The sequence below is a fragment of the Camelus dromedarius genome, unplaced genomic scaffold, assembly GCF_036321535.1.
Source record: "Camelus dromedarius isolate mCamDro1 unplaced genomic scaffold, mCamDro1.pat HAP1_SCAFFOLD_45, whole genome shotgun sequence".
NCBI classification, from domain to species: domain Eukaryota; kingdom Metazoa; phylum Chordata; class Mammalia; order Artiodactyla; family Camelidae; genus Camelus; species Camelus dromedarius.
The window spans coordinates 602,023-625,935 of NW_026989855.1; the positions used below are offsets into that span (position 1 = coordinate 602,023).

At 52.8% G+C, this 23,913-nt stretch overlaps 1 long non-coding RNA gene and 1 pseudogene across 1 annotated transcript; both read left to right on the forward strand.

Annotated features, from left to right (window-relative positions):
- Positions 1 to 375: 375 nt before the first annotated feature.
- On the forward strand, positions 376 to 23,899 carry LOC105104487 (mitogen-activated protein kinase kinase kinase kinase 1-like; annotated as a pseudogene).
- On the forward strand, positions 12,023 to 14,990 carry LOC135320960 (uncharacterized). The gene is made up of 3 exons (XR_010380326.1): positions 12,023 to 12,185; positions 13,002 to 13,057; positions 14,848 to 14,990. It is a non-coding gene; the product is annotated as an uncharacterized LOC135320960 (long non-coding RNA).
- Positions 23,900 to 23,913: the final 14 nt, after the last annotated feature.

Here is a 23,913-nt window from a genome sequence, read left to right on the forward strand (position 1 = left end):
AGTGGAAGCCACGCCCACTCTGAGACCACACCCCTCAACTTCTAAGCCCTCTGAAGCCTCAGCCCCTCAAGTTTCTAGGTGGCACCTCCCAAGACTGAGGGCTCCGGAAATCCTTCGGGAGCCCCAGGCCGACTCTCTTCCAAGGCCCCGCCCCTCACAGGCCCCGCCCCAAACCTCCTCTGAGTCCGCCCCTTCCCGAGCGGCCCGCAGCAGGTGCTCTTCCCGCTACCCACGCCTCTGCCGGTGTTCTCACTGCTGACCGGGCCAGGCTCCGAGCTGCCCGCCGTGTGCATCGGCGTGAGCCCCGGGCAGCCGGCGAAGTCGGTGTTCTTCCACGCCGTGCGCTTCGGCGCGCTCTCCTGCTGGCGGGGCGAGATGAGCGCAGGTGAGTGGGACAGGTCCTGGGAGGGGTGCGGCTTATCAGGTTAGCGGCGTTGGGTCTGGGTAGCTGGGCGGTGCTTAGCCTGAAGCGTAACTGGGAAGCGGGCTGAACTAAGAGGGGACTGGAGAACGTTGGGTATATATAACTGGTGAGATGGATGACGGGGAGGGGGAGAAGGAGGGTGTGAGGAACTCTGTGATGGGTGGGGTTTAGCCTGCTTGCCTGGGGATACAGAGGATGCCTAGCAGAGTATAGGGGAATGAGGTGGAATTGGACCTTGCACTTCCGCCTCTCCACCAGAGCCCAAGGGACCAGTACAAGTGACTCAGGTCGAGGTAGACAAGGTGACAGTCACTTCTGGATTTCTGATGTGCACCTCTGTCTCTGACCATCTCCCAGTCTCCACAAAGCTCAGGAAAGGAAGGAATTCATTAGGAAGTCCTAGGCGGGGAATCTGAGGCCCACAGAGGGGAAGTGACTCACATCACCAGCTGTCAGACCTGCTCTGTGCCCTCTCTGTCTGTGTCTATATTGTCCCCTCTGAATCTCTCTTTCTCAATGTGTCTGTTTTGCCACTTCTTGGTCTCTGCCCAGCTCGCTCCATGTCTGCCTCAGTTTGGATCTGTTTCTGATTTTCTGTCCCTGTCTCTGTCTCCCTCTGACTTTCCTCATTTTAACAAAGTCACATCACCTCCTGCTCAGAGCCCTCCCAAGCCTTCCATTTCCCTCCAACAATGAGCCCAAATTTCGCATCACAGCACTCGAGTCTGATGCCCACAACCACCCCAGGCTGACCCACCTTCTCTCCACTCCGCCCACTTTGCCACTTTTCAGGCCCACCAGGCACTTTCCTACCTCCGGGCCTTTGCACTTGCTCATCTTGTTCACGTTGAGTGGGAATGCTCCCATCCTCAACCCCGTCACCTTCTCAGAGTTGCCTTCGCTGATCACCCAGTATGAAACGTCATACCCCTTCCTACACGTATTTCCTGTTGTCTTTTCTTGCTTTTGTTTTTTCTATTTATTCGCATCTCACATACTGTTTCTTTCTCCTTTTCTCTTGTCTACTGTCCGTATCCCCCACTGGAATATTCTCTCCACGAGGGTGGGGATCTCTGTCTCTATGTCCACAGCTGTGTCCCCATTGCCTACCTCGGCACCTGGCACACAGTAAATGTGTAGTCGGTTGAATGAATCTATCTCCCTCTGGCCTCTGGTTCCCTGTATCGCTGCCTCTCTCTTTTGCTGACCATTCCTTGTCCCCTCATGTTACCCCCTCCCCATGTGGTACGTGGTGTGGGTGGCAGCCAGGGGCTCCTGGGGCCAGGTTTCCTGGTCCCCATCTGACACCATGCCGGGGTGACCTTTGCAGTCACAGGCCGCCTGTCAGAGCTCCAGATCAGCTATGTCTGCCGGGAAGTGCTCCATGTGAGGGGATGCTTGGTGGGTCTGGGTGGGGGCAGGGCTCTGCTCACACCCCCAGAACACTCACAGCCCCACTCTCCATCCTCCTCCCCAGGGACTGGCCTATCTACACTCACAGAAGAAGATACACCGGGACATCAAGGTGATCTAGGGGCAGAAAAGTAGCCTTGGTGGGTGGGGCCTCTGGGAGATGGTAGTGGTATTTGGAGGGCTCAGGCAGTGTGTGACCAGGGAGCAGAGGCAGAGTTGGGCTGGCAGGAGGGAGGGGTGTCTGTGACAGCCTCTGATCCCCCAACTCTTCCCCAGGGAACCAACATCCCCATCAACGACCCTGGGGAGGTCAGACTGGGTGAGTGTGGCTGGTGGGGGTGGGGAGGGGGACTGGCTGGGAGCCAGAGGGGACAGGGACCCTAGGTCAGTATGTCTCTCCATCTGCCTCCAGCTGACTTTGGTATATCGGCCCAGATCGGGGCCAAACTGGCTCGACGCCTCTCTTTCATTGGGACACCCTACTGGTGAGGGGTGCCTGGCTGGCAGCCAGGGGTGGTGCGGGGTTGGTGGTGATGGGCAGCGGCTTTCCCCACCATGGATCTCTGGCAATCTCCATCCTGCCTTTTTGCCCTTCCTCTGCCTTTCTCTGTTGAGCGTTCTGTGTACTCTGTGGCTCTCCCTTGAGTTTTCCATTTCCCTAGGTCTTTCTGTGCATGTCTCCCCTCCACGTGTTTTTCTCAGTGTTTGTGTTGATTTTGATCCTGATCTCTGTCTCTCCATACCTATCCGTGGCTGTCTTTTCTGTCTGTTTCAGTCTGTGGCTCTCCCTGTCTCTTTGCCTCTCTCTGTCTATGTTTTCTAGTCTATCTCTGACTCTCTGTCTTTACCTCTCTCCGTGTTTACTTCTGTCTCTCTGCCTCTTTGTGTCTGCATCCAACTCTCTCTGTGTCCCATTCTCCGGCTCGCTCCCTGTCTCTCTCCTGTCCCCCCACCCCCTACCTAGGAGTCTCCCCTCCCCTTCATCATGTCACCCCTGGCTCTCTGAGGGTCTCTGCCCCTAGGATGGCTCCGGAAGTGGCGGCCGTGGCCCTGAAGGGGGGATACAACTAGCTGTGTGACATCTGGTCTCTGGGCATCACAGACATGGAATTAGCCGAGCTACAGCCACCACTCTTTCACGTTCACCCTCTCAGGTAGGCAGATGTGGCAGGTCCCCTGGTCCCAGAGATCCCACTCGACTCTGACCCTGAACACCACCCCCGCCTGCTTCCCCACATCAAGACCCCCCTACAGGGGATCCCTCTCCCTTCGAGCCCAACCCGAGAACCTCAACCCAGAAAGCATTTTCTCCAGTCCACACCAGGAGCCCCCAGTGCAGGGAGTCCTGCCTTGAGGCTCCCCCGAACCCTCTGCAACTCTGTAACATGATGAGCAGCATCCCCTGGAAGTGGCGTCCTATGCATCGTAAAACATACCCCTCATTCTCCTCCTGACCCTCACTGCTCTCTCCTGACCACAGTGCCATCGGGGGTCCCTCACATCGTGAGATCTGACCTCCACAGAGAAGTCTGAATCCCATGTTCTGTCCTTGCTTTCTAGAATTCTCTTCCGCATGACCAAGAGTGGCTATCAGCCTCCTCGGCTAAAGGAAAAAGGCAAATGGTAGGAGAGAGTCATGGGAAGGCGGGGGAGAGAGGGCAGAGTCAGGGCTGATGGTCTGATGGGAGGGTCTCTGGTCCCCTCAGCCCAGAACTTGCCTTTTGGGGGGGTTATTTATTTATTTATTTACTTTTAGAGGAGGGGGTTGAACCTAGGGCTTCCTGCATGCTAAGCATGCGCTCTAACACTTGAACTGTACCCTCCCCCAGTACTTGCCTTTTTCTTCCCAAGGTCGGCTGCCTTCCACATCTTCGTCAAAGTCACCCTCACCAAGAGCGCCAAGAAATGACCTGGCGCCACCAAGATGCTCAGTGTAAACCTCCCCTCCCTGAGCCGCCTTCCCAAACTCACCCCCTGTGAGAACCCCCCCAGGGCCTCCCTCGGCTCCCTAGAACACTGATGATTTTATTCCACAGAACGCCTATGGCCCTTTCAAAGTCCCTGCTCCCTCTGAAATCCCCAGGGCTCCGCCTTCCAAGACCCTCCAAATTGTACCCCAGACCTTTCCCCCAAGATATGCTGAGTTCTAAAACCTCACAAGTTGCCAACGGCTTCAGGACCCATTCCTGGGGGTTCTCTGGAATTCCAGGGGACACCCGAGACACCTCTGGAATTCTCCAACTTCTCTAAATTCGTCTGATCCCTTCAGACACCTCAGAATCCCCCAGGTGGCAGCTGCCCAGACTTCCCCGCCTTCTTCCTCTATTGGCACCTTCACCGCCAGATTCCCTTAGATGGGTTCTCAAGCCCCTGTGCCAGCCCTCTCCCTGCAGCCCAGCCCTCTGTCTGCTGACCGCCTCCTCCTCCCACCCCCAGCACCGACTGTTGTCCCAGCCTGGGCTAAACAGAGGCCTGATCCTAGAGCTTCTTGACAAACTGAGGAACCCAGGGAAGGGGGCAGCTGTTGGCGAGATTGAAGATGAGGAGCCTGAGGTGAGTGGGCCTTGCTTGGATGACAAAAGCACTGGACGGTCCCCACCTTTGCTCAGGCTGCTCCCCTGCCTGGGGTGTCCCCTTGTTGCCTCTCTTAGAAGGAGAAAAGCCAGGGAGCATGGGGGGCTTGGCACAGAGCTGGGGGCACAGAGGTTACGGGAGAGCCGAGGGCTCCAGACTGGGCTGCTGGAGGCCGGTGGGCCTGACGCGGCTGCCGCTCTGCCCAGCTACCCCCCGCCATCCCTCGGCGGATCTGATCCACCCATCGATCCAGCTCTGTGGGGATCCCAGTTGCGAACTGCTGTCGTCAGTAGAGAATCCTTAAGCTTTGGAGACCCTTGTAATCCCCTCATCAGATTGCCAGAGACCCCAGAGATCCTCCTCACTTCTAAACAGACCCTCAGAGGCCCCCCATTACCATCTGATCCCACAAGAGGCCCCAGAGAACCTCATCTACAAAATGATTCTAGAGACCCCTACCTCTCCACTCTGCACACGGAACCCATAAAATTTCCTATAACCACCAGGACTCCCAGAGACCTCAGAAACCTTATTCTGATCCCAGATACCCAAGTGGAATCTAAAAACAAACACTCTATAACCATGTTGAGCCCCCATCGCCCTGATCACAAATCTTGACCCCAAAATGAGACCCCTGTAAACCAAGATCCCTCCCCTGAAGGGACAGCTCCAGTCCTAAGATCCTGGCTGCAGACCACACCCACACCCCAGTTCTATTCTTTCTATTCCCGAATCCATGTCCCCAGCTCACTGTGTGTCACCTGCATACCACCCCACCCCAAACCCCATGGCGGCACATAGAGTTCATGATGCTCAGAGGCATGTAGTCCAGACCCACAGCTGACAAGGTGAGATGCCTCCCCACTGCCCCGCCGCCCTCCCCTACCCCTGGGCCACTGCTGACCCTTTCCTATCCCACAGGCTCGCTTACAACCCCCTGGAAGCTTCAAGAGCAGCAGTCCTAGGTCAGGGACCCTCAGCGTGGGAGGGGGGCTGGGATATGTGTGGGGACCGCCCGAGGCTCATGCCTGTCCCTCCTCAGGAGGAACCTGTCAGAGTCCGAAGATGACTACGACAACGTGGACATGTGAGAGAGTGCCACAGACCCCACCAAGCCCCACCATCCATGACCCCAACCTCAGCCCCTGCTTTCCTTCCACCACTCAGCCGTGACCCCTGGCTGGACACTCAGTACCCACACCTACCTTCACCCTAACCCTGACCCTCCCACACCAGCCCCCACTCTCCTCCCCACCAACCCTTCACCCCTAACCTCACCCCAACTCAACCCTGGAGCCCCTGCCACATCCTAGTACCCAGCACTCACGTCATTCACTGATTCATGTCTGGCTGCTTCTCCAGACTGAGCTCCTCGACAGCAGGAGCCCTGCCTGCTCTCGCACTGTTGAAGCCTAGCATTGTGCTGGCACACACTCTGTAGACTTCTTTGTGAATGTATGAATGAATGAATGAATGAATGAACAAATAAATGGGTAAACTGATTTTTCTCTTCCTTCCCCAGGCCTGTGGTAGTGGAGACACGCCCAGCAGATGATCCTACTGCCCCCAGCAACCTCTATATCCAGGAATGAGTCCCTGGGGTTGGGGGTGTGTGTTAGGAATCAGTCTCTGTACACCCTCCCCTCCACAGTGGACACAATATTGTGGTCATGATATGCCTGTGTCTCCCAATAAACGTGATTTTACCCTCTGCTGTCATCTTGGATTTCTGGGGGAAGGGGAGGAGTGCCGAATTCCTGGATGCCTACTGACGCCCCCCAAATTTCAATGATCCAGTACAACATCAGGGAAGTAGCACAGACTTTATTTCTACAGCACATGGTCACCTCTCCCCAAGCAGACTTGGGAGGAGGGATTTGGGGACTAAGTGGCTTGCTGTAAGAATAAGGCACTTGAAGTGGGAGTGAAGGGCCACCTGTGGGTGTCTCAGCTAAGCTGGTCCTCATACAGCTTGTGGAAACAATCACCAGCAGGGAAGAAATCCCAACATCTCTCTTGGTACAGACCAGCCCCCACTCTCCTCCCCACCAACCCTTGACCCCTAACCTCACCCCAACTCAACCTTGGACCCCCTGCCACATCCAAGTCCCCAGCTCCTCCTAGATGTTGCTCCAACACCCAGACCTCAACTGCAGCCATAACCCCCAACCCCTGACCTCATCTTTCTTTATCTTCTCACCCAAACTCAGACTGAATCTCAGCCCCTGGGAATTCTGCCCCCTCCAGACCCTCAGTCCCAGAACTCAACCTCAACCCCAGGAATCAACCCAGGTCCCCATCTCTCTCAGCCACAGGCCTGCGGGAGATCCATTCCACACATCTCGTCTGTAGTAGGCTCCCATGCGTCATGACCGGCACCAAGGGAGAACCCGACCACCAGGAGCTCATAGGACCTGTGTTACTAGGTGGTTGTGATGATGCAGAGACCTAATGCAATATAAACACTGATATCCAAGTGTTGCTGTTACTATGATTGTCATGGTTATTAGTCCTTTCACCCTCAGCTCCAGCCCAGACACAGTCAAATCCTGGCCATCATGAGCTCAGACTTCCAGCCCTACCCCAACCCAGTTCTTGCTCCCAAAACCCTCTTTCCCCACTTAACCCATCTGTGTGTTTCAGCCCCACCCTCGCAGAAGACATACCTCCTCCTCTACCCCCCATAGTTAGGTCCTGGGCCACAGCTGGGGGGCTAGGTCCAGGAGGCAAGGGTCCACAGATGCTGGGATACCGAGCTCTCCAGGGCTGGAGTCTAGGACACTAGGTCACTTGAAGTCCTGGAGGACCATCATGATGATCCCACAGGGATCTGGAAGTGGGATCCCTGAACCTAGGTGTGGGACTCAAAATAATTAGCCTGATATACACTCATCAGTAGTTTTTCCTTGGAAACTCCTGCTGTACCCAGGTTTCACCCTTTATTTGCCAGAATATGTTGATGTTGTTGGGGGGGCGGTTAGATGGGAAGGCTGGAGTGGTGGTCGGATATTGTGGGGAGGGTCAGACCCAGGATGAAGCATCAGTTCTGGCAGGGGCATACTGCAGGGTGCCCTCTCTCAGAGATCATCTCATGTATTTTCCCACACTCCCTCTCTGTTTCCAAAGCCCAAGTTCCGTTCTCCATCTGTCGAGGGTCCTGGGGAGACTGCGGATGAGGGGCAGCTGAGCCCAGGAGTACTGGTCCACTGTGCCAGTGGGCCTCCCGCCACACACCCCAACTTAAGCCTCCCGCAGTCACCCGAAGCCCCCACCTAACCGCTCATGCAGGTAACAGGGCAGGCGGGGGTAGGAGGTGGGCAGATGTGGGGGTTGCGCAGAGCAGGGTGTGCTTTGGGGGCTGACTTTCCCCACCCCATCTCAGAACCTTCACTCTGGAACCCAGCCCTCCGGGAGCCTGACCAGCCCCCGCTGTTGCCCCCCATGAAGGAAAAGATGAAGAGAAAGGTGAGGCCAGCTGTGCTGAGGACTCACACCTCTGATCGGGGCTGGGGATGCCTGGTTGGGGTTGCGGGGCTGAAGACTAATAATGATGACAGGTGACATTTGTTGAGCAACTCCTCTGTGCCAGACACTGACCTGATGTCTTTACATGATATATGCCTTCACAGATGGAGTTAGATAGCACAGAGTTAGACATTGTCTCCCATTTCAAAATGGGGAAACTGAGGCACAGCGGGGTAAGTAGATTTCGAAGGTCATAAACCTTTGAGGAGGCAGAGGCAGGATATGAACCTTGGCTCTCCAGAGTCTTAACCAGGGCACCTTCCTGTCCCCTCCTCTCTTCTGCTGGATGGGCTGCTGCTCTGCCCCTATGGCCCCCCCAGGGTTGTGCCCTTCTCCTAAAGTTGTTCAATGGCTGCCCTCTCCGGATCCACAGCACGGCGGCTTCGACACACCCCTCCAACAAATGTGAGCATTCAGGAGAGTCTCAGAGTATGTGATGGGGATGGGGAGGGTCCTTAATGGAGGTACAGATGCAGAGACAAGGGGAGGGTCTTAATGGGGTTGGAGTGGACGAGCTGTGTTGGGGGCAGAGCCAGGGGTGACAGTTGGGGTTTAAGGATCAAAGATGGGTAGAGTGAAGATGAGTTTGAGGGTGAAAACCAGAAAAATTAGAGTTTGGAGGCCAGGAGTGTCAGATAAGGCAGAAAGGCCAGCGTTTGGAGTACAAGCCTAGGGACAGATGGACCCCATTTACCTCAGTTGGAGGTTAGTGGCAGAGAGGCGAAGATCAGCATTATGGGGTCAGGAGTTTTAGGGATTAGAATGTAGCCGAAAGGGAAAGTATTTGGGGATCAAAGATGTGGAGACAAGGTCAGTGAAGGGTAAACGTTAAGGAAACAGTATTAGAATTTACTTTCTGTCACACTGGACAGAAAAAGCTATACGTCAGGGCATCTGAATTTGAGGATCAGTGTTGAGATAGGAGTAGCATTTAGGGAGCAAACTGGTGAGAAGGGGGGATAGAATTTAGAGGGCTATTACGGGAGGCATGTTTAGTGTTGAGGTCAGAATTGAGGAGACAGAGGGTCAGGATTTGTGGGTCAGAGATGGAAGAACCAGCAGAACGGGGGAGGTCAGAGGCTGGGGAGAATGAGACCGGCTCCAGGGAACAGGTCAGGGTTTGAGTTCAGATTTGGGAAAACAGGGACTGGAAATGTCAGTGTTGGAGGCAAGTAGAGAATTGAGGGTCAGGGCTGGGAACAGAGTACCCGTGTTTGGGGTCAGATGAGGGGGCCTGGGAGGTCCTCGATGATGAGGCAGGTCCCAGCTTCTTCATATCTGTTCCCCAAGACCAGCACTTACTCCTGGGAGCTGAGGAAGGCATTTTCATTCTGAACCGAAATGATCAGGAGGCCACGCTGGAGATGGTGAGGGCCAGGCAGCTCCGCGGGTGAGCCAAGGGTCGGAGGCTGGAATTGGGATTTGCTGGGGTCTTACAGGAGCTGTCTCCTCCTTGCTCTGCAGCTCTTTCTAGCCGGACTACCTGGGTGTACTCCATCAACAATGTCCTCATGTCTCTCTCAGGTCTGGCTGTGGGTTGGTAGGGATGGGTTGGAGTGGGGGGTTCAGAACTTAAGGAGTCAAGTGTCAGGGGGTGGGAGCTAGCTGGGCACAGCTGGAAAAAATCACTTAGGATCCCCTTCCACAGAGCCCACAATTCAAATCCTAGCCACGTTTTAGATTTAGGACTTTGGGCAAGAGACTTTCGATTCCCAAACCTCTGTTTCCCCATCTGTAAAATGGGGCTCACAATACTGCCACCTCTCAAGTCAGTTTTGAGGTATTCCTACAATGAGTTAGTCTTTACATTTCTTTGATGGTCATATGACAGAACTTATCCCAGATTTTATTAACTAGAGTGAGTGAGCTGTAGGTTAAAATTTTGTGTCATTGTTTTACAAACGCTTTGTGTAAAGAATTTCTCATTTGTGAGGAAACACCAAGCCAGATAGGATTTGTGAGCTCATTAATATCACATGTGGGATGAGAAACTTTTACAGAATCTCTAGGTATGTTTCTTCTTAAAATTTTGTAATATGTGTAACTTCAGCTGACTGGTTAAGTGTCCATAGTTTCTCATGTGACGACAGGCACCACTAGGGTTAGGAACATACTTATTTTAGGCACCATTGTTCACCAGAGCCAAGCAAACTGCCTGGCTTCCCGTGGGCATTTAATATATGTTAAGTGGGAAGCGAAGAAATACACGTGCTTGAGATTTAAAGACTTGGGCATTTCAAAGGGATGGGGCCCAGGGAAGGGATGGGGAAAGCTGGGAGTGTGCATTGCCCTATAAATTCCTGCTTCCCCTAAATACACACACCCTGCACGAAAGTCCCCCCACCTGTCTTCTCATAGCATCCTGGTCCTCCTGGAAAGGAAAGAGGCCAGAGCAGGAAGCCCCACTGCTCACATCAGTCCCGATCGGCTCCTAGCAAGGCAGGAGACCCCAGTGGAACCACAGAACCCTCTACTATCTGATTCCTGCCCCTACCCCCACCCCCACCCCGACTCACGCCTACCTTGTTCTGCAGGAAGAACATGGTCTCCACTAAGATCCAGGATACCAAAGGTTGCCAGGCGTGCTATGTGGGTGAGAGAGAATCTCGTGGATATTCAGAGGGGAGCGGGGCCAGGGGCATGACTTGGACTTTAGCCACTGAAGAGGGTTGCGATTTAAGGCAGGGTGTCCAGAGCCCGGGGAAAGATGTGTGGCCTTTGGGGGCGCGGGGCAGGGGAGACAGGATTGACCCTAACCCATCCTTCCCCACCTCCACAGCGGAGGGCGCTAGCTCCGGGGGCCCGTTCCTGTGTGGGGCATTGGAGACATCCGTGGTCCTGCTTCAGTGGTAGCAGCCCGTGAACAAGTTCCTGCTGGTCCGGATAGGGGGCCTGTAAGCACTGGGGACTTTGTCAGGTTCTGTGGCGGGGGCCTTCCACTCTTCTGCTGAGAGCTCTTTGAAGTCGGGCTTCCACCCGAGGTCTCTTCCCAATCTCCCCAAGAGCCTGCTCTCCTGGAGGCTCCTCCTTCTGAGGCCCTCCGGTTCTCTAAGCCCCGCCCTTCGCCCCGGGCCTAATTCTTCTTCAGGCCCTGTGCCCCGCCAGGTCTCTTAGGAGACCCTATTCAGGTTCTTGGAGCCTCTAAGACTTTGGTGCCTCGGAGGCCACGCCCCCTGGGGGGCCCGGCCTTGCTGTCACCAAGGCGGCACGCCCCCTAGTGGAAGCCACGCCCACTCTGAGACCACACCCCTCAACTTCTAAGCCCTCTGAAGCCTCAGCCCCTCAAGTTTCTAGGTGGCACCTCCCAAGACTGAGGGCTCCGGAAATCCTTCGGGAGCCCCAGGCCGACTCTCTTCCAAGGCCCCGCCCCTCACAGGCCCCGCCCCAAACCTCCTCTGAGTCCGCCCCTTCCCGAGCGGCCCGCAGCAGGTGCTCTTCCCGCTACCCACGCCTCTGCCGGTGTTCTCACTGCTGACCGGGCCAGGCTCCGAGCTGCCCGCCGTGTGCATCGGCGTGAGCCCCGGGCAGCCGGCGAAGTCGGTGTTCTTCCACGCCGTGCGCTTCGGCGCGCTCTCCTGCTGGCGGGGCGAGATGAGCGCAGGTGAGTGGGACAGGTCCTGGGAGGTGTGCGGCTTATCAGGTTAGCGGCGTTGGGTCTGGGTAGCTGGGCGGTGCTTAACCAGAAGCGTAACTGGGAAGCGGGCTGAACTAAGAGGGGACTGGAGAACGTTGGGTATATATAACTGGTGAGATGGATGACGGGGAGGGGGAGAAGGAGGGTGTGAGGAACTCTGTGATGGGTGGGGTTTAGCCTGCTTGCCTGGGGATACAGAGGATGCCTAGCAGAGTATAGGGGAATGAGGTGGAATTGGACCTTGCACTTCCGCCTCTCCACCAGAGCCCAAGGGACCAGTACAAGTGACTCAGGTCGAGGAAGACAAGGTGATGGTGTTGATGGACGCTAAGGACCCTTCTGGCTCTCCCTCACTATTCCTAGATCTCGGATTTCCGACCCCCACATCATGTAACTCTCAGAAACTCTAACTCCGGTCCTTGCCCGTCTCTCTTTGCTTTTCACACTGAACTTATTGTCTGGTCCCTCGGTAACCTTCTAAGCCTCACTTACTGCTCTTAAAGCTCCCTCTCTATCTCCTTCGAGGGTCTCTGAAGCTGGTGACTCCAGAGGGGGCCCCAGTCCGGGGGCTTCGAACTCCAGAGATCCCCATGACTGAAGCAGTGGAGGCCGCAGGTACGTGCAAGGATGGTAGGGCCCGGGGTCCTGGTTGGAGGGTTAAGTGAAATCCAAGGGTAACAGGCACTGATTTCCTCCCAGCTATGGTCAGGGGTTGGCTCCAACCCTGCTGGAAGCATGGAGTGTAGGTGTGGGCTCTAGGCTCAGACAAGGGAAGCTCCTGCATCCCAGCACCCACAACCCAGTCCCTCCTTCAAACATCTCATTCATCAGAAGGATGGGGAGAACTGAGTCAGGGTGTGAAGTCCTGGAGAAGCTTCCTCCAGTCTCAGTTCAGACAGGTCTCCCTTCTCTACCCCCAGTGTCTCTTAGGTCCAGGGCTCATGCAGGACCAGTGTGTGACCTTGGGTAATGGACTTTGCTTCTCTCTGAGCCTCAGTCTCCCAACTATAAAATGGGATCACTATAGAGATATGTGGGTTAAGAGCATGGACCAGACTGCCTGGGTTGGAATCCAGCTCAATGACCTTAGGCATATGACCTAATCTTCCTGTGCCTCACTTTCCTCCTCTGGAAAATGGAATGAAAAATGGTGCTTGGCTCACAGAACACTATGTGTCAGACATTGCCCTTATGCTTTTGTATTTTACTTAATCCTTTTGGTCGCCTATCAGGTAGGTATTATGATGTCAAAGGTTGGTATTCTGAGGTGCAGAAAGATTAAGTCACTTGCTTGAGGTCACACAGTGGATACGTGTTGTTAGCAAGACTGATTATTTCTGGACCTGAGGATTTCAGAGTCTACCTCCCTGCTCTCTTTGAGGGAGAGGGGAGGAGTCTTCTAGACACTGACACATGCAACTTTTCCCCCAGCTGCTGCAGGAACTCAGAGACCCCACCCTCACCTTCCGTCTGCTTGGCTCCCATAGGTATGAGCTTGGGGTAGGGGAGAGAGGACTGGAAAGGGGGAGGCTTCGGATGTAGAGAAGGCATCCTGACATGTCCCCAGCCGCCTGGATCTTTGGCCTGAACATTCACTCACTTGGTCTCCCTGCTAGCATCTCTGCCCCCTATAGTCCAATCCCCAACACAGCAGCTGAGGGGGAATTTTCATTTTGTATTTTTAATTTAGCTTTTTATTTTGACATGACATTTATTCTCTCAGAGAAGTTACAAAAATAAAACTAAAAATTCTGTATCCCCTTCACCCAGATTCCTCATATTTTATTTTTTAACCACATTTGCTTTTTTTTCTCTTTCATATACGTTTAGTTATTTTTCTACTTGCATATGAATTATAGACATGATGACTGATTCCCATTTATCCCTATATACTTCAATACATGTTACCTATACCAACGCAAGGACATACTCTTACAAACCACCATACAGCTGTCAAAATCAAGAAACTAACACTGAGCTCTCACTGCCTTCTAATTCACACACCCATTCAAGTCTGACCAGTTGTCCCAGTGATGCTCTTTATAACCAAAAATCATACTTTTTTTTTTTTTCTGGTCCAGGACATTACCTAGGACAATGGGTTGCATTTGGGAGTCATGTTTATTTATTCTTTAACACGAATCAATTCTTCACACTTTTCTTTGTATTTCATGACCTTGATACTTGTGAAGCATACAGGAAATTTGTTTCACCAAACGTCCCTCAGTTTTGTTTGAGGTTTCCAGGTTAGGCGTTTTGGGCAAGAACACCACAGAAATGATGGTGTGTCCTCCTCAGTGCATCAGATCAGGAAGCAGATGTCAGTTTGTCCCATTACAGGCAACGTTACCTTGGTTATTTGGACAAGGTGGAGTCAACCAAGTTCCCTGTTATAAATTTACTCTTTTTCCCTTTATATTAATAAGTATCTTTTCTGATGATTTGTTGAGATCTTTATAAATTTGCTATTCCTCATCAGACTTCCACCCACTAGTTTTACCATTGATGATTTTTGCCTGAGTCTACTATTAGGATGGTTAATAAATGGTGATTTTCTATTTTTATCACTCCTTCTAAATGTATTAGTTAGCATTCTACTGCAAGGAAGAGCTGTCCCTTCTCCACCATGTATGTTTGCATACATGTGCTGGTGTGTTCTTCCAGCATAGTCTCAATAGTTTCCATTTTATTCTATGGGTTGTAATGTATTAGTATCATTATTTTGAGGCACAAATTCTCCCAGTTATAGCCATCGAGAGCCCCTTCAAAGACTTCTTTGAACTTTTGACATGGCACAGGGGTCTTTTGAAATCCAGATCTGACTGTGTCACCCTCCACCTGTTCAACACCCAATCCTGGCCACAGCCCACACAACCATGATTTCTGCTGTCAAGCCCCCTCCCACCTCAAGGCCTTTGTGCAGGCTGTTCTCTCTGCTCAGAACACTCTTCCCTGCCCTTTCACCAAGTTCCCTCCTGAACGTCTTTCAGGCTCCAGCATCCATTCTTCGGGGTGCACGTTGGCCGACCCGTTGGGCTAGGTTTCCTGGGTGTGTGCCTCACGCTGCTTTGCACTCACGTCATTCACTGATTCATGTTGGGCTGCTGCTCCAGACTGAGCTCCCCTAGAGCAGGAGCCGTGCCTGCTCACGCACTGCTGAAGCCCAGCATTGTGCTGGCACACCCTCTGTAGACTCCTTTGTGAATGTATGAATGAATGAATGAATGAATGAATGAACAAATGAATGAGTAAATTGATTTTTCTCTTCCTTCCCAAGGCCTGTGGTAGTGGAGACACGCCCAGCAGATGATCCTACTGCCCCCAGCAACCTATATATCCAGGAATGAGTCCCTGGGGTTGGGGGTGTGTGTTAGGAATCAGTCTCTGCACCCCCTCCCCTCCCCAGTGGACACAGTATAGTGGTCATGACATGCCTGTGTCTACAAATAAACGTGATTTTACCCTCTGCTGTCATCTTGGATTTCTGGGGGAAGGGGAGGAATGCCGAATTCCTGGATGCCTACTGACGCCCCCCAAATTTCAACGATCCAGTACAACATCAGGGAAGTAGCACAGACTTTATTTCTACAGCACATGGCCACCTCTCCCCCAGCAGCCTTGGGAGGAGGGATTTGGGGACTAAGGGGCTTGCTGTAAGAATAAGGCACTTGAAGTGGGAGTGAAGGGCCAGCTGTGGGTGTCTCAGCTAAGCTGGTCCTCATACAGCTTGTGGAAACAATCACCAGCAGGGAAGAAATCCCAACATCTCTCTTGGTACAGAAGAGCCCCCACTTTCCTCCCCACCAACCCTTGACCCCTAACCTCACCGCAACTCAACCCTGGACCCCCTGCCACATCCAAGTCCCCAGCTCCTCCTAGATGTTGCTCCAACACCCAGACCTCAAATGCAGCCATAACCCCCAACACCTGACCTCATCTTTCTTTATCTTCTCACCCAAACTCAGACTGAATCTCAGCCCCTGGGAATTCTTCCCCCTCCAGACCCTCAGGCCCAGAACTCAACCTCAACCCCAGGAATCAACCCAGGTCCCCATCTCCCTCAGCCACAGGCCTGCGGGAGATCCATTCCACACATCTCATCTGTAATAGGCTCCCATGCGGCGTGCCCTGCACCAAGTGAGAACCCGACCCCCAGGAGCTCATAGGACCTGTGTGACTAGGTGGCTTTGATGATGCAGAGACCTAATGCACTGTCAACACTGATACCCAAGTGTTTCTGTTACTAAGATCGTCATGGTTATTAGTCCTTTAACCCTCAGCTCCAGCCCAGACAGAGTCACATCCTGGCCCTCCTGAGCTCAGACTTCCAGCCCTAACCCACCCCAGTTCTTGCTCCCAAAACCCTCTTTCCCCACTTAACCCATCTGTGTGTTTCAGCCCCACCCTCGCAGAAGACATACCTCCTCCTCTACCCCCCATAGTTAGGTCCTGGGCCACAGCTGGGGGGCTGGGGCCAGGAGGCAAGGGTCCACAGATGCTGGGATACCGAGCTCTCCAGGGCTGGAGTCTAGGACACTAGGTCTCTTGAAGTCCTGGAGGACCATCATGATGATCCCACAGGGATCTGGAAGTGGCATCCCTGAACCTAGGTGTGGGACTCAAAATATTTAGCCTGATGAACTCTCATGAGTAGCTTTTCCTTGGAAACTCCTGCTGTACCCAGGATTCACCCTTTAGTTGCCAGAGTATGTTGATGATGTTGGGGGGGCGGTTAGATGGGAAGGCTGGAGTGGTGGTCGGATATTGTGGGGAGGATCAGACCCAGGATGCAGCATCAGTTCTGGCAGGGGCAGACAGCAGGGTGCCCTCTCTCGGAGATCATCTCATGTATTTCCCCACTCTCCCTCTCTGTTTCCAAAGCCCAAGTTCCGTTCTCCATCTGACGAGGGTCTTTGGGGGACTGCGGATGAGGGGCAGCTGAGCCCAGGGGTACTGGTCCGCTGTGCCAGTGGGCCACCCCTCCCGCACACCCCAGCCTCCCGCAGCCACCCGAAGCCCCCACCTAACCGCTCATGCAGGTAACAAGGCAGGCTGGGGAACTTGGTGGGCATAGGTGGGGGTAGGGCAGGTCGGGGGGGTGATTTGGGGGCTGATTTTCCCCACCCCATCTCAGAAATTTCAAATGTGGAACCCAGCCCTCGGGAACATGACCAGCCCCCAATGTTGCCCCCCATGAAGGAAAAGATGAAGAGAAAGGTGAGGCCAGCTGTGCTGAGGACTCACACCGCTGATCGTGGCTGGGGATGCCTGGTCGGGGTTGCAGGGCTGAAGACTAATAATGATGACAGGTGACATTTGTTGAGCAACTCCTCTGTGCCAGACCCTGACCTCATGTCTTTACATGGTGTATACCTTCACAGATGGAGATAGATAGCACAGAAATAGATATTGTCCCCCATTTAAAAATGGGGGAAACTGAGGCACAGCGGGGTAAGTAGATTTCGAAGGTCATAAACCTTTGAGGAGGCAGAGGCAGGATATGAACCTTGGCACTCCAGAGTCTTAACCAGGGCACCTTCCTGTCCCCTCCTCTCTTCTGCTGGATGGGCAGCTGCCCTGCCCCTATGGCCCACCCAGGGATGTGCCCTTCTCCTAAAGTTCTTCAATGGCTGCCCTCTCTGGATCCACAGCACGGCGGCCTTGACACACCACTCCACCAAAGGTGAGCATTCAGGAGATTCTGAGAGAATATGATGGGGATGGGGAGGGTCCTTAATGGAGGTGCAGATGCAGGGACAAGGGGAGGGTTTTAATGGGAGGGGGAGTTGAGGAGCACTGGCGGGGGCAGAGCTAGGGGTGACAGTTGGGTTTTAAGGATCAAAGATGGGTAGAGTGAAGATGAGTTTGAGAGTGAAAACCAGAAAAATTAGAGTTTGGAGGCCAGGAGTGTCAGATAAGGCAGAAAGGCCAGCGTTTGGGGTACAAGCCTAGGGACAGATGGACCCCATTTACCTCAGTTGGAGGTTAGTGGTAGAGAGGCTAAGATCAGCATATTGGGGTCAGGAGACTTAGGGATGGGAATGTAGCCAAAAGGGAAAGTATTTGGGGATCAAAGATGTGGAGACAAGGTCAGTGAAGGGTAAATGTTAAGGAAACAGTAATAGAATTTACTTTCTGTCACACTGGACAGAAAAAGCTATACGTCAGGGCATCTGAATTTGAGGATCAGTGTTGAGATAGGAGTATAATTTAGGGAGCAGACTGGTGAGAAGGGGGGATAGAATTTAGAGGGCTATTACGGGAGGCATGTTTAGTGTTGAGGTCAGAATTGAGGAGACAGAGGGTCAGGATTTGTGGGTTCAGAGATGGAAGAATAAGCAGAACGGGGGAGGTCAGAGGCTGGGGAAAATGAGACCGGCTCCAGGGGAAAGGTCAGGGTTTGAGTTCAGATTTGGGAAAACAGGGACTGGAAATGTCAGTGTTGGAGGCAAGTAGAGAATTGAGGGTCAGGGCTGGGAACAGAGTACCCGTGTTTGGGGTCAGATGAGGGGGCCTGGGAGGTCCTCGATGATGAGGCAGGTCCCAGCATCTTCATATCTGTTCCTCAAGGCCAGCACTTACTCCTGGGAGCTGAGGAAGGCATTTTCATTCTGAACCGAAATGATCAGGGGGCCACGCTGGAGATGGTGAGGGCCAGGCAGCACCGCGGGTGAGCCAAGGCTGGGAGGCTGGAATTGGGAGGTGCTGGGGTCTTACAGGAGCTGTCTCCTCCATGCTCTGCATCTCTCTTCTAGCCGGACTACCTGGGTGTTCTCCATCAAAAATGTCCTCATGTCTTTCTCAGGTCTGGCTGTGGGTTTGTTGGGATGGGTTGCGGTGGGGGGGTCAATACTTAAGGAGTCAAGGGTCAGGGGGTGGGAGCTAGCTGGGCACAGCTGAAAAAAACACTTAGGATCCCTTTCCACAGAGCCCACAATTCAAATCCCAGCCACGTTTTCAATGTAGGACTTGCGGCAACAGACTTTGTCTTCCCAAGCCTCTGTTTCCCCATCTGTAAAATTGGGCTCACAATACTGCCACCTCTCAAGTCAGTTTTGAGGTCATTCCTATAGTGATTTAGTCTTTACATTTCTTTGATGGTCATATGTCACTCCTTATCCCACACTTTAGTAAACTAGTGTGAGTCAGCTGTAGGTTAAAATTTTGTGTCATTGTTTTACAAACGCTTTGTGTAAAGAATTTCTCATTTGTGAGGAAACACCAAGCCAGATAGGTTTTGTGAGCTCATTAATATCACATCCGGGATGAGAAACTTTTACAGAATCTCTAGGTATATTTCTTCTTAAACTTTTTTAATATGTGTAACTTCAGCTGACTGGTTAAGTGTCCATAGTTTCTCAAGTGACTACAGGCACCACTAGGGTAAGGAACGTACTTATAATCCACACCATTGTTAACCAGAGCCAAGCATACTGCCTGGCCTCTCGTGGGCATTTAAAATATGTTAAGTGAGAAGCAAAAAAATACAGGTGCTTGAGATTTAAAGGCTTGGGCATTTCAAAGGGATGGGGCCCAGGAAAGGGATGGGGAAACCTGGGAGTGTGCAGTGCCCTATAAATTCCTGCTTCCCCTAAATACACACACCCTGCAGGAAAGACCCTCCACCTGTATTCTCATAGCATCCTGGGCCTGCTGGAACGGAAAGAGGCCAGAGCAGGAAGCCCCATTGCTCACATCAGTCCCCACCGGCTACTTGTAAGGTACGAGACCCCAGTGGATCCACAGACCCCTCTAATATCTGATTCCTGCCCCCACCTCCCACCCACCACCCACTCACGTCTACCTTGTTCTGTAGGAAGGACATGGTCTCCACTAAGTTCCGGGATACCAAAGGTTGCCGGGCGTGCTATGTGGGTGAGAGAGAATCTCGTGGATATGCAGAGGGGAGCGGGGCCAGGGGCATGACTTGGACTCTAGCCACTGAAGAAGTTTGCGATTTAAGGCAGGGTGTCCAGAGCCCGGGGAAAGATGTGTGGCCTTTGGGGGCGCGGGGCAGGGGAGACAGGATTGACCCTAACCCATCCTTCCCCACCTCCACAGCGGAGGGCGCCAGCTCCGGGGGCCCGTTCCTGTGTGGGGCATTGGAGACATCCGTGGTCCTGCTTCAGTGGTAGCAGCCCGTGAACAAGTTCCTGCTGGTCCGGGTGGGGGGCCTGTAAGCACTGGGGACTTTGTCAGGTTCTGTGGCGGGGGCCTTCCACTCTTCTGCTGAGAGCTCTTTGAAGTCGGGCTTCCACCCGAGGTCTCTTCCCAATCTCCCCAAGAGCCCGCTCACCTGGAGGCTCCTCCTTCTGAGGCCCTCCGGTTCTTTAAGCCCCGCCTTTCGCCCCGGGCCTTATTCTTCTTCAGGCCCAGTGCCCCGCCAGGTCTCTTAGGAGACCCTATTCAGGTTCTTGGAGCCTCTAAGACTTTGGTGCCTCGGAGGCCACGCACCCTGGGGGGCCGGGCCTTGCTGTCACCAAGGCGGCACGCCCCCTAGTGGAAGCCACGCCCACTCTGAGACCACACCCGTCAACTTCTAAGCCCTCTGAGGCCTCAGCCCCTCGAGTTTCTAGGTGGCACCTCCCAAGACTGAGGGCCCCGGAACTCCTTCGGGAGCCCCAGGCCGACTCTCTTCCAAGGCCCCGCCCCTCACAGGCCCCGCCCCAAACCTCCTCTGAGTCCGCCCCTTCCCGAGCGGCCCGCAGCAGGTGCTCTTCCCGCTACCCACGCCTCTGCCCGTGTTCTCACTGCTGACCGGGCCAGGCTCCGAGCTGCCCGCCGTGTGCATCGGCGTGAGCCCCGGGCAGCCGGCGAAGTCGGTGTTCTTCCACGCCGTGCGCTTCGGCGCGCTCTCCTGCTGGCGGGGCGAGATGAGCGCAGGTGAGTGGGACAGGTCCTGGGAGGGGTGCGGCTTATCAGGTTAGCGGCGTTGGGTCTGGGTAGCTGGGCGGTGCTTAACCAGAAGCGTAACTGGGAAGCGGGCTGAACTAAGAGGGGACTGGAGAAAGTTGGGTATATATAACTGGTGAGATTGGTGACAGGGAGTGGGAGAAGGAGGTTGTGAGGATCTCTGTGATGGGTGGGGTTTAGCCTGCTTGCCTGGGGATACAGAGGATGCCTAGCAGAGTTTAGGGCAATGAGGTGGAATTGGTCCTTGCACTTCCGCCTCTCAAGCAGAGCACAAGGGACCTGTACAAGTGACTCAGGTCGAGGAAGACAAGGTGATGGTGTTGATGAACGCTAAGGACCCTTCTGCCTCTCCCTCACTATTCCTAGATCTCGGATTTCCGACCCCCTCTTCATGTAACTGTCAGAAACACTAACTCCGTTCTTTGCCCGTCTTGCTTTGCTTTTCACACTGAACTTATTGTCTGGTCCCTCAGTAAATTTCTAAGCCTCACTTACTGCTCTTAAAGCTCCCTCTCTTTCTCCTTCGAGGGTCTCTGAATCTGGTGACCCCAGAGGGGGCCCCAGTCCGGGGGCTTCAAACTCCAGAGATCAAAATGTCTGAAGCAGTGGAGGCCATAGGTATGTGCAAGGACGGTAGGGCCCGGGGTCCTGGTTGGAGGGTTAAGTGAATTCCAAGGGTAACAGGCACTGGTTTCCTCCCAGCTTTGGTCAGGGGTCGGCTCCAAGCCTTCTGGAAGCATGGAGTGCAGGTGTGGGCTCTAGGCTCAGACAGGGGAAGCTCCTGCATCCCAGCACCCACAACCCAGTCCATCCTTCAAACATCTCATTCATCAGAAGGATGGGGAGAACTGAGTCAGGGTGTGACGTCCTGGAGAAGCTTCCTCCAGTGTCAGTTCAGACAGGTCTCCCTTCTCTACCCCAGTTTCTCTTAGGTCCAGTGCTCATCCAGGGCCACCGTGTGACCTTGGGTAAGGGACTTTGCTTCTCTCTGAGCCTCAGTCTCCCAACTATAAAATGGGATCACTATAGAGATATGTGGGTTAAGAGCATGGACCAGACTGCCTGGGTTGGAATCCAGCTCAATGACCTTAGGCATATGACCTAATCTTCCTGTGCCTCACTTTCCTCCTCTGGAAAATGGAATGAAAAATGGTGCTTGGCTCACAGAAATCTATGTGTCAGACTTTGCCCTTACGCTTTTGTATTTTCCTTAATCCTTTTGGTCGCCTATCAGGTAGGTATTATGATGTCAAAGGTTGTTATTCTGAGGTGCAGAGAGATTAAGTCACTTGCTTGAGGTCACACAGTGGATAAGTGGTGTTAGCAAGACTGATTATTTCTGGACCTGAGGATTTCAGAGACTACCTCCCTGCTCTCTTTGAGGGAGAGGGGAGGAGTCTTCTAGACACTGACACATGCACCTTTTCCCCCAGCTGCTGCAGGAGCTGAGAGACCCCACCCTCACCTTCCATCTGCTTGGCTCCCCCAGGTATGAGCTTGGGGTAGGGGAGAGAGGACTGGGAAGGGGGAGGCTTCTGATGGAGAGAGGGCATCCTGACATGTCCCCAGCCACCTGGATCTTTGGCCTGAACATTCTCTAACTTGGTCTCCCTGCTAGCATCTCTGCCCCCTATAGTCCATTCACCAACACAGCAGCTGAGGGGGAATTTTCATTTTGTATTTTTATTTTAGCTTTTTATTTTGACATGACTTTTAGACTCTCAGAGAAGTTACAAAAATAAAACTAAAAATTCTGTATCCCCTTCACCCAGATTCCTCATATTTTATTTTTTAACCACATTTGCTTTTTTCTTCTCTTTCATATACTTTTAGTATTTTTTCTATTTGCATGTGAATTATAGACATGATGACATGATGCCCATTTATCCCTAAATACTTCAATATATGTGACCTATACCAACGCAAGGACATACTCTTACAAACCACAATACAGCTGTCAAAATCAAGGAACTAACACTGAGCTCTCACTGCCTTCTAATTCACACACCCATTCAAGTCTGACCAGTTGTCCCAGTGATGCTCTTTATAACCAAAAATCATACTTTTTTTTTTTTCTGGTCCAGGACATGACCTAGGACAATGGGTTGCATTTGGGAGTCATGTTTATTTTTTCTTGAACTCGAAACAATTCTTCAGACTTTTCTTTGCATTTCATGACCTTGACACTTTTGAAGCATATGGGATATTTGTTTTACCAAACGTCCCTCAAGTTTGATTGAGGTTTCCAGGTTAGGCGTTTTGGGCAGGAACACCACAGTAATGATGGTGTGTCCTCCTCATTGTATCAGATCAGGAAGCAGATGTCAGTTTGTCCCATTACAGGCAACGTTACCTTGGTTATTTGGACAAGGTGGAGTCAGCCAAGTTCCCCATTAGAAATTTACACTTTTTTCCTTTGTATTAATACGTATCTTTTCTGATGATTTGTTGAGATGTTTGTAAATTTGCTATTCCTCATCAGACTTCCACACACTAGTTTTACCTTTGATGATTTTTGCCTGAGTCTACTATTAGGATGGTTACTAAATGGTGGTTTTCTACTTTTATCACTCCTTCTGCATTTATTGGTTAGCATTCTACTGCAAGGAAGAGCTGTCCCTTCTCCACCATGTATGTTTGCATACATGTGCTGGTGTGTTCTTCCAGCATAGTCTCAATAGTTTCCATTTTATTCTACGGGTTGTAATCTATTAGTATCATTATTTGGAAGCACAAATACTCCCAGATTTAGCCATGAGAGCCCCTTCAAGGACTTCTTTGATCTTTTGACATGACACAGGCGGACTTTTCAAATCCAGATCTGACTGTGTCAGCCTCCACCTGTTCAACACCCAATCCTGGCCACAGCCCACACAACCATGACTTCTGCTGTCAAGCCCCCTCCCACCTCAAGGCCTTTGTGCAGGCTGTTCTCTCTGCTCAGAACACTCTTCCCTGCCCTTTCACCAAGTTCCCTCCTGAACGTCTTTCAGGCTCCAGCATCCATTCTTGGAGGTGCACGTTGGCCGACCCGTTGGGCTAGGTTTCCTGGGTGTGTGCCTCACGCTGCTTTGCACTCACGTCATTCACTGATTCATGTTGGGCTGCTGCTCCAGACTGAGCTCCCCTAGAGCAGGAGCCGTGCCTGCTCACGCACTGCTGAAGCCCAGCATTGTGCTGGGCACACGCTCTGTAGAGTCCTTTGTGACTGTATGTATGAATGAATGAATGAATGAACAAATGAATGAGTAAACAGATTTTTCTCTTCCTTCCCCAGGCCTGTGGTAGTGGAGACACGCCCAGCAGATGATCCTACTGCCCCCAGCAACCTCTATATCCAGGAATGAGTCCCTGGGGTTGGGGGTGGGTGTTTGGAATCAGTCTCTGCACCCCCTCCCCTCCCCAGTGGACACAATATAGTGGACATGAC